The following is a 17,428-nucleotide window of genomic DNA, read 5'->3' as shown; positions in this document are numbered from 1 at the left end:
GCAAGGCAAGCACTCTACTAACAGCTATATCCTCAGCCCTTGCCAAAGCCAATGTCTCGGCTTGGCACCAGAATCACGAGCCACCACACACCTTTGCAGGTTCAGACAGCAATTCTTTATTCCTGCTCTCCCACCGCCTCCACACAGGTCCAGGGGCAATCGCGTTCTGCCGTCTGCCCGCACAATTCACCTACTCCATGAGGCTATCTCCAAATCCCATTTTAATCTCACAGGAACTCAACGGGAACAAGCAGCAGGAACACCCTAATCCCAGCAATAATCTTCAACCTCTAACTTCCCTAAAACCCATTATCTTAAACTGGAAACGCCTTAAACTCAAGGAACCGGTTACTTCCTCAAACCTGATCAGCTCTAAACCCAGATCCGCCTTGGTCCTTGAGCAAGGTCACCTTATTAAAGCATGCATGCAATGTTCCATCAAATGTCCTCTAAGCAGCATGGGGTACGCTTGGCAAGGAAATTTCGATGCGTCATTCCTACTTGGTAATGGCCCTCAGCAAGCCCTAGAAGAAAAAAAATTTTGTTTAGAATAACTTTCCCACGTGTTTTTGCTTACAACAAAAAGACCTTTGATTTTAGAAGTAAGAAGCATGGAAGATAGGAGAGAATATGAAAACATTTTGGCTGTTGGGATACTTGATATCTGCATCTCATCATGCATTGGAATTTCAAAGGAAGGGAGTGAACCAGCATCTGTTTCAATGGTGGGCACATTTGGTTAGATCAAGGGCCATGTCTGTTTTAGGAAGACGGCTCTTTGTTCTTTTTTTTTTATTATTGGTTCTTCAAAACATAAAAAAGCTCATGACATATCATCGTTCATACATTTGATTCAAGTGAGTTTTGAACTCCCATTTTTACCCCAAATACAAATTGCAGAATCACATCAGTTACACATTCACAATTTTTATATAATGCCATATTAGTGACTGTTCTATTCTGCTGCCTTTCCTATCCCCTACTCTCCCCCCTCCCCTCCCCTCCCATCTTCCCTCTCTACCTCATCTGCTGTTGTTCAGTTCTCTCCCTTGTTTTCCTCCCTTTCCCCTCACAACCTCTTATATGTAATTTTGTGTAACATTGAGGGTCTCCTACCATTTCCATATGCTTTCCCTTCTCACTCCCTTTCTCACCCCCACTCGTCTCTGTTTAATGTTAATCTTTTCCTCATGCTCTTCCTCCTGTTCTGTTCTTAGTTGCTCTCTTTATATCAAAGAAAACATTTGGCATTTGTTTTTTAAGGATTGGCTAGCTTCGCTTAGCATAATCTGTTCTAATGCCATCCATTTCCCTGCAAATTCTATTTTGTCATTTTTTAATGCTGACTAATGCTCCATTATGTATAGATGCCACATTTTTAATCCATTCATCTATTGAAGGGCATCTAGGTTGATTCCACAGTCTAGCTATTGTGAATTGTGCTGCTATGATCATTGATGTGACAGTATCCCTATAGTACGCTCTTTTAAGATCCTCAGGGAATAGTCTGAGAAGGGCGATAGCTGGGTCAAATGGTGGATCCATTCCCAGCTTTCCCAGGAATCTCCATACTGCTTTCCAAATTGGCCTTACCAATTTGCAGTCCCACCAGTAGTGTACAAGTGTACCCCTTTTCCCCACATCCTCGCCAACACTTATTGTTGTTTGACTTCATAATGGCTGCCAATCTTACTGGAGTGAGATGGTATCTTAGGGTGGTTTTGATTTGCATTTCTCTGACTGCTAGAGATGGTGAGCATTTTTTCATGTACTTGTTGATTGATTGTATGTCCTCCTCTGTGAAGTGTCTGTTCAGGTCCTTGGCCCATTTGTTGATTGGGTTATTTATTATCTCATTGTTTAATTTTTTGAGTTCTTTGTATATTCTGGATATTAGGGCGCTATCTGAAGTGTGAGGGGTAAAAATTTGTTCCCAGGATGTTGGCTCTCTATTTACCTCTCTTATTGTTTCTCTTGCTGAGAAAAAACTTTTTAGTTTAAGTAAGTCCCATTTGTTTATTCTTGTTATTAACTCTTGGGCTATGGACATCCTATTAAGGAATTTGGAGCCCGACCCCACAGTATGTAGATCGTAGCCAACTTTTTCTTCTATCAGACGCAGTGTCTCTGATTTGATATCTAGGTCCTTGATCCATTTTGAGTTAACTTTTGTGCATGGCGAGAGAAAGGGATTCAGTTTCATTTTGTTGCATATGGATTTCCAATTTTCCCAGCACCATTTGTTGAAGATGCTATCCTTCCTCCATTGCATGCTTTTAGCCCCTTTATCAAATATAAGAAAGTTGTAATTTTGTGGATTGGTTTCTGTGTCCTCTATTCTGTACCATTGGTCTACCTGCCTGTTTTGGTACCAGTACCACGCTGTTTTTGTTACTATTGCTTTGTAGTACAGTTTGAACTCTGGTATTGCTATACCTCCAGATTCATACTTCTTGCTTAGAATTGCTTTTGATATTTTGGGTCTTTTGTTTTTTCATATGAATTTCATGATTGCTTTCTCTATTTCTACAAGAAATGCTGTTGGGATTTTGATTGGCATCGCATTAAACCTGTAGAGAACTTTGGGTAATATCGCCATTTTGATGATGTTAGTTCTGCCTATCCATGAACAAGGTACATTTTTCCATTTTCTAAGATCTTCTTCTATCTCTCTCTTTAGGGTTCTGTAGTTTTCATTGTATAAATCTTTCACCTCTTTTGTTAGGTTGATTCCCAAGTATCTTATTTTCTTTGAGGATATTGTGAATGGAGTGGTTTTCCTTATTTCCATTTCAGAAGTTTTGTTGCTGATATACAGGAATGCCTTTGATTTATGCGTGTTGATTTTATATCCTGCCACTTTGCTGAATTCATTTATTAACTCTAGCAGTTTCTTTGTAGACTCTTTTGGGTCTGTTAATATGTTATCATGTCATCCGCAAATAGCGATAATTTAAGTTCCTCCTTTCCTATTTTTATGCCTTTAATTTCTTTTGTCTGTCTAATTGCTCTGGCTAGTATTTCAAGAACTAAATTGAATAGAAGTGGTGAGAGAGGGCATCCCTGTCTAGTTCCAGATTTTAGAGGGAATGCCTTCAGTTTTTCTCCATTTAGGATGATGCTAGCCTGAGCTTTAGCATATATAGCTTTTACCATGTTGAGGTAAGTTCCTGTTATCCCTAGTTTTTCTAGTGTTTTGAACATAAAGGGATGCTGTACTTTGTTGAATGCTTTTTCTGCATCTATCGAGATGATCATATGGTTCTTGTCTTTAAGTCTATTGATGTCGTGGATTATATTTATTGATTTCCGTATATTGAACCAGCCTTGCATCACAGGGATGAATCCTTCTTGATCATGATGCACAATTTTTTTGATATGCTTTTGTATTCAATTCGCCAGGATTTTATTGAGAATTTTTGCATCCAAGTTCATTAGAGATATTGGTCTGTAGTTTTCTTTCTTTGAAGTGTCTTTGTCTGGTTTTGGGATCAGGGTGATGTTGTCCTCATAGAATGAATTTGGAAGAACTTCTTTTTCTATTTCTTGAAATAGCTTGAAAAGTATTGGTATTATTTCTTCTTTGAAGGTTTTGTAGAACTCCGCTGTATACCCATCCGGTCCAGGGCTTTTCTTGGTTCGTAGTCTTTTGATGGCTTCTTCTATTTCTTCTTTTGTTATTGGTCTGTTTAAATTGTGTGTGTCTTCCTGACTCAATCTGGGCAGATCGTATGACTTAAGAAATTTATCGATATCTTCATTATCTTCTATTTTATTGGAATATAGGGTTTCAAAATACTTTCTAATTATCTTCTGTATTTCTGTAGTGTCTGTTGTGATATTGCCTTTTTCATCCCTTATGTCAGTAATTTGAATTCTTTCTCTTCTTCTCTTCATTAGCATGGCTAATGGCCTGTCAATCTTATTTATTTTTTCAAAGAACCAACTTTTAGTTTTTTCAATTTTTTCAATGTTTTTTTTTGTTTCAATTTTGTTGATTTCTGCTCTAATTTTAATTATTTCTTGTCTTCTACTACATTTGCTGTTGTTTTGCTCTTCCTTTTCTAGGTTTTTGAGGTGTAATGTGAGTTCATTTATTTGTTGGTTTTTTCTTTTTTTGAGGAAAGAAGTCCAAGAAATGAATTTCCCTCTTAAAACTGCTTTCATTGTGTCCCATAGATTCCGGTATGTTGTGTCTGTATTGTCATTTGTCTCTAAGAATTTTTTTATCTCCTCCTTTATGTCTTCTGTAACCCATTGATCATTCAGTAACATATTGTTCATTTTCCAGGTGATGTAGGATTTTTCCTTCCTTCTTTTATCATTGATTTCCAGTTTCATTCCATTATGATCAGATATGGTGCATGGTATTATCTCCACACATTTATATTTACTGAGAGTCGCCCTATGGCATAATATATGGTCTATCTTTGAGTAGGATCCATGTGCTGCTGAGAAAAACGTGTATCCACTTGATGATGGTTGATATATTCTATATATGTCGGTTAAGTCTAGGTTATTGATTGCGTTATTGATTTTTATAGTTTCTTTGTTCAGCTTTTGTCTAGAGGATCTGTCCAATGGCGAAAGTGGTGTGTTGAAGTCCCCCATAATTATTGTGTTGTGGTCTATTTGACTCTTGAACTTGAGGAGAGTTTGTTTTATGAACGTTGCAGCACCATTGTTTGGTGCATACAAATTGATAATTGTTATGTCTTGATGGTGGATGGTTCCTTTTAACAGTATATAGTGTCCTTCTTTATCCCTTTTTTTTTTTAGAGAGAGTGAGAGAGGAGAGAGGGAGAGAGAGAGAGAATTTTTAATATTTATTTTTTAGTTCTCGGCGGACACAACATCTTTGTTGGTATGTGGTGCTGAGGATCGAACCCGGGCCGCACACATGCCAGGCGAGTGCGCTACCACTTGAGCCAAATCCCCAGCCCTCTTTATCCCTTTTGATTAACTTAGGTTTGAAGTTGATTTTATTCGATATGAGTATGGCCACTCCTGCTTGCTTCCGAGGGCCATGTGAGTGGTATGATTTTCCCAACCTTTCACCTTCAGCCTGTGTATGTCTTTTCCTATCATATGAGTCTCCTGAAGGCAGCATATTGTTGGATTTGTTTTTTTTTAATCCAGGTTTCTAGCCTATGTCTCTTGACTGGTGAATTTAAGCCATTAACATTTCAGATTACAATTGAAATAATGTTTGTACTTCCAGTCATGTTTATTTATTTATTTATTTTAGTTTGGCTAGTTTTTCCTCTTTGGTTATTTTTCTCCCCCTTTACTGAGATACCTCCCACTGTTAGTTTTGGGCACTATTTTTCAATTCCTCTTCTTGTAGTATTTTGCTCAAAATGCTTTGCAGTGATGGTTTTGTGGCTGCGAATTCTTTTAGCTTTTGTTTATCATGAAAGATTTTAATTTCATTGTCAAATATGAAGCTTAATTTTGCTGGATACAGTATTCTTGGTTGGAATCTATTATTTTTCAGCGTTTGAAATATGTTGTTCCAGGATCTTCTCGCTTTCAAAGTCTGTGATGAAAAATCAGTCTTTAACCTAATTGGTTTACCCCTGAATGTAATCTGCCTCCTTTCTCTCGTAGCTTTTAATATTCTCTCCTCTATGTTAGCTATCTTCATAATTATATGTCTTGGAGTTGGTCTATTACGGTTTTGGATGTTTGGGGTCCTGTAGGCTTCCAGGATTTGGCAATCCATTCCATCTTTCATCTCTGGGAAGTTTTCTAGTATCATTTCATTTAATAAGTTGTCCATTCCTTTGGTTTGAACCTCTGTGTCTTCTTCTATCCCAGTGACTCTCAAATTTGTTTTTTTTTATGAGATCCCATATCTCTTGGATAGATTGCTTGTGAGATTTAAGCATCTTCTCTGTGTTGACTATATTCTTTTCAAGTTGATAAACTTTGTCTTCATTATCTGACGTTCTGACTTCTACTTGATGTAGTCTCTTTGTAATATTCTCGTTAGAGTTTTTAATCTGGTTTATGATTTCTTGCATTTCTAGGATTACTATTTTTTTTAAAATCTCTATCTCCTGGTAAAGCTTGTTCTTTGCAATTTGAATTTGTTTGTTTAGTTCGTTTTCAAAATATACTTTCAATGCTTGGACTTGCTGTCTCATGTCTTCTCTAATATTACGTTCCATCTGAGTTAGGTATGCCTTGATTTCTTTCCCTGTCCATGTTTCCGACGCTTCTAGGTCCTCCTGTAGATTTAAGTTGTCCTGCATTGTTTGTAGTCCTTTTTTCCCTTGTTTTTTTTTTTTCTTGTTGTTCACGTTACTTTCCAGCTCTGTTTGACTACTTTGTAACTGCTTTCTCCTATACATTTGTTTTGGCTTTGTATATCTCTGTTGTCTCTCCTTTGTGGTGGGAGATTATGTCTAGAAATGTTGGGCTTTATTGTCCTTTAAAGCTGATTCATTCAATTCATAAAAGGCTTCCAGGTTCTGTATGCACATAATGATTTGTTGTTTGGTCTTATGACTATATGTTTAGGTTAGGTCCTATGATGGTACGAGGGTTAGTATGTCTTGGCTACTTTAGAAGATTGCTCTACTGAAGGTGGATACTAACAGGCAATTGGATCAGGGTGTTGGTAGTAGCTAGGTATTTAGGAGCCCTATAGACAGCCTCAAGACATTCACCTATTTGCATTTAGACAATTATGTGTAATGGAAGATGTAATGCTTGAGATGAAAATTGGGGGGTAGGGGAATGAAGGTGCTCTTAAAAAGAAAGAAGGAGAGAGAGAGATAGATTAGAGGAAATGAAAAGAACAATAAAACTTGAAACAGGAAAGAAAGAGAGAAGGAAAAGGGGAGAAAGGAACAGAGAGAGAAGAAGAAAAAAAATATTGAAGTCTTAGAGATCCATTTTCTTCTCTTCCAGTGGGCGGAGCTGTACCCTCTGAGCAGAGCTTCTGCTCTCTACCTGCCCATAGCAATCCCTGTAAGGCGTCTCTTGGGAGTCTCTCAGACTTGTCAGTCCAGAGCCGTTTCACTTCTGCAGCCCTTACTCCCCTTCCTCCTGTCAGCCGGCCAGCCAGGTCCTGTTCATCAGAAGCGGTTCCCCAGAGATCCAATTATACTTGCAGTCCTACCGCGTGTCCCATTTAAGCCCCAGTGCTGTGGTAAACCGGCGGCTAAGACCTTGGGAGTCACCGCTGGTGATATGGGGGGTTGGGGGTCGCAGATCCCCTCTGCTTCCCTACAGACATGACTCCTGAGATGTCCATGAAGTTTCCTGGCTGCTTGTATCTGGATGGGGAGGGAGTCACACACCTGCTAAAGTGGATTCTGCTGGGAAGGAATTCTGTCAGCTGGACACCGATGATGTCACCTCTCTGCTATGGCGGGCCCTGGGGTGGGACTGGTCCGACCCCAGTTGGCTTCAGTTCCCAGCTTGCTATTTCATGAAGGCTTGGCTAAAGACTTCTTCCTGCCAAGCTGTGCGGGACCCAGTCACGTTTGCTGCTGGCGGAAGAGCTGGCTGCTGGCGGAAGAGCTGGCAGCCGCGCCGCGGCGCATGGACTGTGGCTGGCGGATCTGGACCTCTGCGTCTCCTGGCAGGGATTCGCTCGTCTGGTGCAATCTGTCGCTTCAAAAAATCCTAGTAGCTCCCGGCCGGTCTCTCTTCAGTGGAATTTTGCTAGGAGATTCTCCATTGGTAGAATCTAAGCGTTATCTATGCGTCTTTATGACCCCATCACTGGGGGGATATTGAAAACGCTGCCTCTCCGCCCGATGCCATGTTGGATCTCCCGGCTCTTTGTTCTTTATAAAAGTATCAAGATTAAAGACAAAGAAGCAATAGAAGGTGTGGATCCTGGCCTGCAATAACTCTTGGGTATGTCCAGGTAGCTGCCCTGGCACAATGCCCATATGAGAAGCACACCCCAACTCCAAGTTCCCCAGAAGGAGAGATGGCTAGAGAAAGCATGGAGGTGCCAGTTCTCAGGTGACTTGACTTAAGCCTGGGGTTTTAAAGGGAGGTGGTTGACTCAGCCTTTCTCCCCTGACTTACCTGAAGAATAAACCAAATCAAATCAAAGTATTTTTCCAAAAAGCAAAAGTATGCAAGATCTCATTTCCCATAGATTTCTCATTCCTCTCAACCATTTTCTTGATTGCAAGAAAAACCAAATCTAGAGAATGACTGAGATACTGCTTTCCAAAACAGGGCTTGTGATGAACGGTTCCCCTTCCTTTTGACCAGTAGAGGCCTTATGGACACTTGGCAAGGTAGACTTTGTCTCCCCAGTCCCCAGAAACCCTGGAAATGCCAAGCAAAGAGAACTGTTCAGGGAAGGCTAGTTTTGCTGATTTTCTAGTCATCATTTCTCACTTATACATTTTTTTTGGGGGGGTAGGTACCAGGGATTGAACTCAGGGGCACACAACCACTCAGCCACATCCCCGCCCAATTTTATATTTTATTAGAAATAGGGTCTTACTGAGTTTCTTAGTGCCTCGCAATTGCCGAGGCTGTCTTTGAACTCAAGATCCTCCTGTCTCAACCTCCTGAGCTGCTGGGATTATAAATGTTTGCCACTGTGCCCAGCTTTACTTATAAATCTTGCAGTTGCTGTTGACCCTAGTGGAAACTGTTCTTTGAAAGCAACTTGCAACTTCTTGTTATAAGAATTCTTCTTATAACATAGATACAGAGTTGAGTAGCAAAACTCTATCCTCCAATTTCCAGGGTCCACCCCTGCCCCACCCCCAGCTTCCATTGGCATACTCCATCTTAAAGGGCTAACACATCACCTCTGGGCCAGGCCAGGGGCACTGAGGGTCTATAACCTACATCAATTAATTTCAAACTTTCCCCTTCATTATAAATTTATAATTTTTAAATTGTGTTTGTCATATTTTACCTCACAAATATTAGAAAACATACTGTGACATATTTGTTAAATTGTTTATTATTTTATAATAAATTTTTAAATTCACACCCTATCTCTAATTTTATGACATACTATCTTTACAAAGATTAGCAAACTCCTTTTTATGTAAATAAACCTGTCATGAAAGAGATAGTTACTTACATTCTTGTTCATATTACATCAATTTAAAATAATTTTCCTTGGGCTGGGGTTGTGGCTCACTGGTAGAGCACTTGCCTTGCATGCATGGGGCATTGGATTCGATACTCAGCACCACATAAATAAATAAAATAAAGGTACTGTGTCCATCTACAGCTATACATTTATAAAATAATAATTTTCCTTAAAGTATTCTACAGAAAAGGGTAATTTCTCTCAACGCATTCTAGAGAATCTTCACAGCTTGCTTCTGAACAAATGGGAGAGCTGAGCTTCAGGAAGTTCAGCAGGCTGATGGCCTCACAGCCCCAGGCTGTGAGCAAGGCCTACACAAGGTCTAGAGACCTGCTTATCAAGACCATTTTAAAATTTGTCAGAGGACTCAGTCTTGGAAAACATCTTTTAGGATTAGGTTTTATGTTATCTCAATCATTTACTTTATAAAAACAGGTGGGGATTGTTTTGATAGATGAGTAGGTGACAGATGATCAGACAACTTAAAAACATCTTAAATGGGTTGTAAGTATGTGGTCATCTGTGCTTTCTAAAGTCAGGAACAACTCAGATCAATTTCTAATCCTTATTATCACACACTGATGCAATTTCCCTGCCGAACTTTTAATCTTATCCATTAGTTTCCTTATGAAACTAATTTCATTGTTTAGAAGTTCCTGATGCCTCATTGCACCACCTCAAAGCATGTTCTGAACCTTGAATACAATAACAGTAGTTATTGCCTTAAGAGAATGGGTGATTTTAACCCAGAAAACTGGATAAACCACATTTTGAATGAACTAGGAAGGCCTGCCTTTAGCTCCTCTTCCCACACTCCCTCACACCTGTAGCAGGGATTGATTCAGGAATTCCACCTGCACTTTATGAATGGAGACAGAGTCTCTCCAGTTAGAAAGGTCACTTGGTGTCCTCTTCTCTAGGGGCATGGACTTGGTTCCTGAGTTTGATCTGGAGCCTGCTATCCTGAACCCGAGCTCAAATCACTCTTATGATTTCTTGACCTTTAAGACAGTAAGGGTCCTTGGACTAAAAAGCAAATCAAAAGACTCCATAGCAGGGCTGGGGTTGTAAATCAGTGGTAGAGCGCTTGCCTAGCACGTGCGAGGCCCTGGGTTTCATCCTCAGCACCACATAAAATAAATAAATAAAATAAAGGCATTGTGTCCAACTACACCTAAAAAATAAATATATATATAAAAAAGATACCATAGCATCCTTTGGAGGTAGCACGGAGGATGTGGCTTCCCTCTAAGATAGCAATGTGCATACACTCCAGGGTGTGTGTGTGCATAAGGAACATGGACACCCTGAATCTCAAGAGCTGGGAACCCTTCAGGGTTTCCTCACAGAGGAGGAAACAAACATGGCCCATAGCCTCAGTGATTTGACAGAACCACAGTTATCTCAGCTGGGCTTCCTTCAAAGAACTTGTAATGTCTAAAAGCAGCTACTCCAGTTCTTCAGAAAACTTAGATGATAAGATATCTAACCTCCTTCCACACTGCTCTTCCCTATGGTAAAAGGAATGCTGGGTAGCAGGACTGCAGGAGCCTTTGCCCATGTGGTCATCCAAAAGAAACCGATCCACTACAGCAGCAAACAAACATACAAGGAACACAGTGAACTCAGGAGGAGGCTCTTTCAGAAGGAAACCAGAGGGAGATACTGATACTGACCCCACTAAACAGAATAACCTTTCCATACATACCATGGGAGCAGAATCCTAGTCCAGCCTGCTGTACCTTTAGCCTCAATATTGCTCTTATTTCAAGTGAATCTGCTTCTGTGTATGTGTGGTGTGTGTGGATGGTGAGGTGAGTTTAATTTTCAAGGAGAAATAAAATGCAGCCTAATCACAAATCACCCTATTCACTGATCTCCCTGGTGTGTACCATCTGGAATGGTTTCAGACATTTTCTGTGGGAGTTTGCAGCTCCATGTCATGCCATAAGCCTCCATGAGAGTTATTGCCACCGGAGTACTTTCCGCAACACAGGTGGAAGTGAATGGACGAGTGTCCATGTTGCATGTCAAGTCTTTAGAGGGTTTGAAGAAGACATCCGTCTGGTGATGCATGTAACACTGTCCATTGTCAGTGGGTATTATCTGAACCCACATCTCACATCTGTTTGCCCAGCACATTTGAGTGCCTACCTCATAGGTATAATTAGGACAGGAAAAAAAGAGAATGGACAGGTAGGAGTGGCTCATTGGTTGGATGAAACCTGACATGTCTTTGTAAACTTAGGAGTCAAGACCTCATTCATGCAATACCATGCCACTCCTATAGTGTTGACAAGCGTGTCCTATGCAGTGGTGCCAGAAGGGAATGAGTCATGGGGCATGTAAAAGCTCACCAAGAGTCAGAAAATGATAGTTTTAAACCAAACCATTCAAAAGACTGTGGAGGAAGAAAGCAAATTTACTCTTTACCAAGGCAGCTTCCCCTCTAGGATATGTACATGGGCTTTATAGTGCCCATACCCAGTGTGCTTGTGTTTGAGGAGTACTCAAGTTGGCAGGTTAGCCTAAATCTCCCTGAGAGTGAGTTAACCTATTGAAAGATTCCCCCCATCTGGGTTAATAAAGATTTATAAAAAGGAGGGGAAGGGTGGGGCTGAGGCTGTGGCGCAGCAGTAGAGCACTCACCTCGCACATGCGAGACCCTAAGTTCGATTCTCAGCATCACATACAAAAATAAACAAGTGAAATAAAGGTGTTATGTCCAACTACAACTAAAAAATTAAAAAAGGAGGGGAAGAAATGGACAGATTTAATTCAGAAAACAAGACCATATAAAAGATGTTCCAGGCATATGACTTGCTTTTAGATTTTTGAAGCTTCCAGTTCTTCTTTGGGGGAGCTCAAGCTTTGCAATAGCTGTAATCAAAGGAGAAGCTTCTTTCAGTACAAGTAAAGAGCTCACAGAGGGCTTCATGTGTGCCTGTCATTTCAGCTTTCCTAAGAGACAGGAAGAAAAAAGTGGGGCAGCAAAGCTCTGGGCTTGAAGGAAAGAGTCTCTGTGACAGCTTGGGGACTTGCAGTGCAGCCCCTATGAAGGAAGTTCTGCCCCAGCAGGTCTGTGGGGTGGTGGAGAAAGGAAGAATATTTCCCCTGGCAACATGGGGTGTCAGCCTTAAAGGACTGCTGTTTCAGGCACCATAAGGACTCAGCTCCCTAAGCCCAGGCAATTGAGGCTCAAGTTTCCTCAGTATGGTGGTTTAGGGTCTCAGCAGTTGTCCTGAGAATAACAGTTAATTACTCCTAATATTTACAGGGTAAAAAGTTATTTACCATATTTTGTCCAAAATGATCATCAGATTTGAGAAAGTATAGGTAGGAGAAGATTCAGGTTTGCAAAAATAGGCTTATAGAGCTAGAAAATACCTCAGCATTCAAAAACTAAGATCCATATAATTGTTTTGTTTCCATTGTTTTACTTGATAATGAAACAAAGTAGGAGAAAAATTAAATTCCTTGACTGGTCATTCAGCCTTCCCTGCAGGTCCCAATCTGGTCCTCTTCCAGCTACTTCTCTCACAGGCAGAGTTCACAGGTACCAGGAGACATGACCTCTGATCCCAGAACTTTGAAATTCTCTGTCCAAATGGTGTAAAGCCTGCTTCCAAGCCCTTTCTGAAGCAAGAGTGAGCTCAATCATGCAGAGTGATATCTGCACATGGCACATGAAACCCTGTGAAAACAGGGGAGGGAAGGAAAGGAGAGGGAGCCACGGGGCAGCCCACTCTGCACCACCATCGTCCAAGGTAGAACTCCAAGGAAACCAAGAAGTTGACATTTGAACCTAGGTCATTATGAAGTTCATTATTTAGTAGTTGGTTCACTTTGGCTATAAGTATAAGTTACTGAGACCGTATAGCATGAGGATCCCCCCAAAATGTGCTCTCCTTAGGGTCATCCTCACAGCTCACCATGCCACATGCTCAGCTTTCTGAACAGGTGTGTCCATATATATCAAGGCTTGAATGTGGGTCTTCCATTTGGAAAGCTTTGCCTAGACCAGAGCATTCCTCTTGATTTTGTACATTGTTAGCTTTTACAAGGGATCACTGCCTGTTGTAGTCAAACCCCATGATCTTGTGTCCTGGTGATTTCAGGGACACTCCATTCACAGAGTTCTGCAGAGACAGCACCTGGCCAGACAAGATTTTAGGCATGCTGTTCAGCCGCAGAGCTGTTCTTCGTTTCCAGCACAGCTTGGTGGTCTCTTTGGTCTTGAATGATACTGACCACTGAGTTGATCCTCCTATGCCTACCAGAGAAGCAAAGGACCAAGAGAGAAGGGAGGGGGTAGAGGAAACAGCAGAAGAGAAGCAAAGAGCGCCCAGCACTCCATATACTAGGAATGAAGCAGTGAACAAGACCCAGACTCTGTCTTCATGATGTTGACTTTCTTTTTTCCTTTTTTTTTCTGTACTGAACCCAGAGGCACTCTACCTCTGAGCTACATTCCCAGCCCATTTTTACATTTTATTTTGAGATAGGGTCTCACTAAATTACCTAGGCTAATCTCAAACTTGTGATCCTCCTGCTTCCTGAGTAGCTGGGCTTACAGACATGTGCCACCAAGCCTGGCCATGGTGTTAACATGCTAGTGCATGGGTAGGCAGGCTTTTCATAAGGGAACATATTTAATGAATATTTTCAAATTTTCAGGTTATATGGTCTCTACTTACAACTATTCACCTTAGCTCCTGTGGTCCAAAAGCAGTCATAGATAGTACATAAAGGAACATGGGAGGCTGGATGTGGCCTGTAGATCACCCCTCCAGTGAGTAAACAGAGGGAAGTGTTAGAGGGACCTAAAACATAGCTTCATGTTCCTTTTAGGTACTCCCAATGGCACTCATTCCCTTTCTTCTGTTTTATAATTGGGACTCGAAATAAATTTAGTTTAGCTGGGACTGTAGATGTGTAAGTCTAAGATGAGCGAATGGGAACAATTTTCAAGTTAGAATCCCTAATTTTTGATCTGCAGTCTTGACTGACACACCAGAGTACAAGATAATCCCTACCAATAACAATTGGCAGCAGACAACCTGTGGGAAGGTGTGACAGAGTCTAGGTTTTTACCTGCCTCTCCCAACCACCTTGCTTCATGCAAGGTACTTTACAGGCCCAGCACCAATTCCTCCCTAAACCAGCAGGTGTCTGGGACCTGGTTCTGAATATCCATACTGGTTCCCTCAGCTAGGGAGCTCTATAGAAACAAAATAGCGAGAGCTGAAGGTTGGTTCATTTTTAAGTTTGGGTTCTCAGGCAAAAACCAGGGCAGAATCAGGAAACCCCATTTATTTGTAGACCCCCTGTTGAAGAAGTGCACACTTTTTTGGAGTATCCAGTGGTATTTACCACCACAGAGATGATAAACTTTGAGAACTACGTAATGCTTAGGTAACTTTACACTTTGTTATTTCAATTGTCCTCATTCTCTGAAATTCTAAACCAATTATTTTCCTGTTCAGTTATAGGCATAGCTCTTTTCCCCATCCTAGAGGCTCAAGACCTCGAAATCCTCTTCCTCTTCCTTCACATCCTGCATTCTGCCATTTGCTGAGACACAGCTTCCAACACTACAAGGTCATCCCCACCAATCATCCTGCCTTGCTTTTTATCACTGCCCTTTATCATTTCTGCCTGGGTGATGTTCCAGCTCCTAAATGGGCTAGCCTGTCCTCTTCCATATCCATTGACACTCCATTCTGTTTCCTCTCCCTGCTTGGGCTGACTCCCCACTCCAGGCCACAATACCATACTCCTCACCCTGACTGGGGTGGGACTTTCCATCTCAGGCCATCTTCCTACGTGGACCTTCTCCTCACCTCACCTGGGCTCCTATAGACCACTCAAGACCACCAAAACTGTCCCTCAGCCACACCCTGTCTATCCCACCTAATTGCCTTCGAAATGGATTTGTTCAGGAAAGGAAGGGGACAGAAGAGGAAAGGGGAGAGTAAATGTCACTTTTGTGAAGCCAAACTTGAAAAGTTTGGGAAGAAAACATTAGATATTGTTTTCAATATGTTGGAATGAGAAGATTTTCTTAACTGATATATTGGTTGCTAATACACTATGTGACCAGGGACTATTTAATTACTTTACATATTTAATCATGTATAGTAATCTCCTTACACCAGGACTTCATCGTGAATTTAGTAGCTTAGTTAAAAACAAAACTGACCGGAAATGTGTGAAGATCCTGGGTCTGAAATCACACATATGGTTGAATTTACAACTTTAGCTGAACATTCTGAGAGGACTCTAGAACAGGGGGAAAAAAGACTGACAAGCCTCTGACTGTCCTAAAGTAACAGATATAGGGGCCAAGACTAAAGGGAAGTTCTTGTCTTTAAACCACAACCTAGAACAAGATCCTAGAACAAGAAACTCTTTATTTTAAAGTTTTTACCCTCCTTGAAAACAACCAGGATGATGGAAAAATATGGTCCACTTTAATGTCAGTGCAACAATGAGTCCCCTCCTTTTGGACTAGACTATTTCTCCACGAGAGGGAGCCCATGAGATGATCAGCAGCATTAACAGAGCTCCGAGTATTTCTCCAGGAAAATTTTTACCATAATACCTTTAAATCCACATGGAAAAGCTAAAGTTAAAGTATTGGGAAATTCTGCACAATTCTGATGGGAACTGTGCCATCCTATCTACCATGAACCCCATTTTTAAAAGTCAACAAATTCCTTGGAGTTAAAAGGTCATTTCTACATTGGGGGTTTCAAGTCAAGTTCAAGAGTTTACTATATCTTAACCTCTTCAATGGTATGGAGATCATTTTCAGAAACACACACCGTTTACCTTGTGATACTGCTCCAGTAAACTTGTAGGGCAAGACTTACAAACTAAAAGGGCATATAAAATTCTCTTCAGCGAAATAATCCCAGTATCTTCATTCCCCTGAAACAGAAATGTTATACTCTCTACTGGTAGAAACTAATAATATGAAAACTCAAGCCTACAATATTCCTGACCTTTCAAAAATACCTGATTTCTTTGACTGATAGAGGGAAGGTTAAAGATGGAGACTCCATCTATTTGAAGTTCAAATAGATTATTCAAAAACTTTGCCTAAATTGCCCTGATATCCACTAAAGCCTAATGCAATCCAAGGACTCTTACCAATTGTAAAAGACTTATAAATCCATATACCAGTCATCATAGTATTCCAGTCTTACAAGTTGAAAAGCCAAAAGGATGAAGTTGAAATTCTCTTAATTAATAAAATTATGATACTGAAGTTTCCTATGTTTCTAAACCCAAATACTTTATTGTCCAATGTGCTTGCTGATTCAAATGGTCTATGATTTTTTAAATTCAGCTTTTGTTTAGTATTCTAGTTGAAAAAAAAGTCAGTATTTGTCTGCCTGTCTTGAAAAAGTCAACAGTGAACCTGGACTGTAATGCTACAGGTTTGCTGAAGCCCTTTCTAATTTGTCTTGGGCATTGCATGAGGACTGGCAGCCCTGCAGCCCTTCTAAATCTTCACCACATTCAACAACTTGCACAAAAAAGATAACAAAGTAACAAAGTTTCAAAGGAAAACTTCAGTTTTCAAGGGGAAAAATCTACTCTTTAGAACATTACCTGACTGCTAAAAAGATTTGCCTTTCACCAAAGAGAATGAAACTATTAGAAGTCTTCCCTGGCCTACAATCAAAGGCAACTAAGAAATCTTTTTGTTTATTTTCCATTTATTTTTTAGGTGTAGATGGACACAACACAATGCCTTTATTATTTTATGTGGTGCTGAGGATGGAACTTGGTCTACCCCACTCCCCCAAGGCGAGCGCTCTACCGCTGAGCTACAATCCCAGCTCAAGAAACCTTTTTGGACTTGCAAAATACCACAGATCCAGGGTCTTGAATTTTCCTTTAAGGGCTTCACCAGCATATGAGGTCACTAGAATTACAATACAAGAGCTTTCACTTTGGGAAGACATGGGCATGCTCTTAACTAAGTAAAATTGGCCTTACAAGAGACCCCAGCTTTAGGACTTCCAAATTATGCTAAAACTTTTACTTTATTTGTTCATGAACATGATAGTCGGGCAGTAAGAGTTCTTACCCAAGACCATGGGGAAAACACAGGTACATCACATATTATAACTTATTATTAGATCCAGAAGCTAAGGAAATTCCTAATTATTTAAAAGCAGCAGCAGCAATCAAATAGAGGTTTCATTGAAGTAGTCTTAGGAAATGAACTTTTTTTTTTTTTTTTACAAGATCTTGCATTCTGTAGAAAGTCTATCAAATCCAAACTAAGCATTTTCCAGTAACTGGCAACTCATAGAACTCTCCTCC

The 17,428-nt window shown here is 40.5% G+C and overlaps 1 long non-coding RNA gene across 1 annotated transcript in view; it reads right to left on the bottom strand.

The window, feature by feature from the left end:
* Window positions 1–92: 92 nt before the first annotated feature.
* LOC144368168 (uncharacterized) overlaps window positions 93–17,428 on the bottom strand; it is a 33,986-nt gene continuing 16,650 nt past the window's right edge. The window contains exon 3 of the long non-coding RNA XR_013427941.1: window positions 93–524. This is a non-coding gene — a long non-coding RNA (uncharacterized LOC144368168). The remainder of the gene's footprint in view (window positions 525–17,428) is intronic.

This window comes from Ictidomys tridecemlineatus, chromosome 11, assembly GCF_052094955.1.
Source record: "Ictidomys tridecemlineatus isolate mIctTri1 chromosome 11, mIctTri1.hap1, whole genome shotgun sequence".
Taxonomy (NCBI): Eukaryota; Metazoa; Chordata; class Mammalia; order Rodentia; family Sciuridae; genus Ictidomys; species Ictidomys tridecemlineatus.
This window is presented reverse-complemented; position numbering and strand designations above follow the sequence as displayed.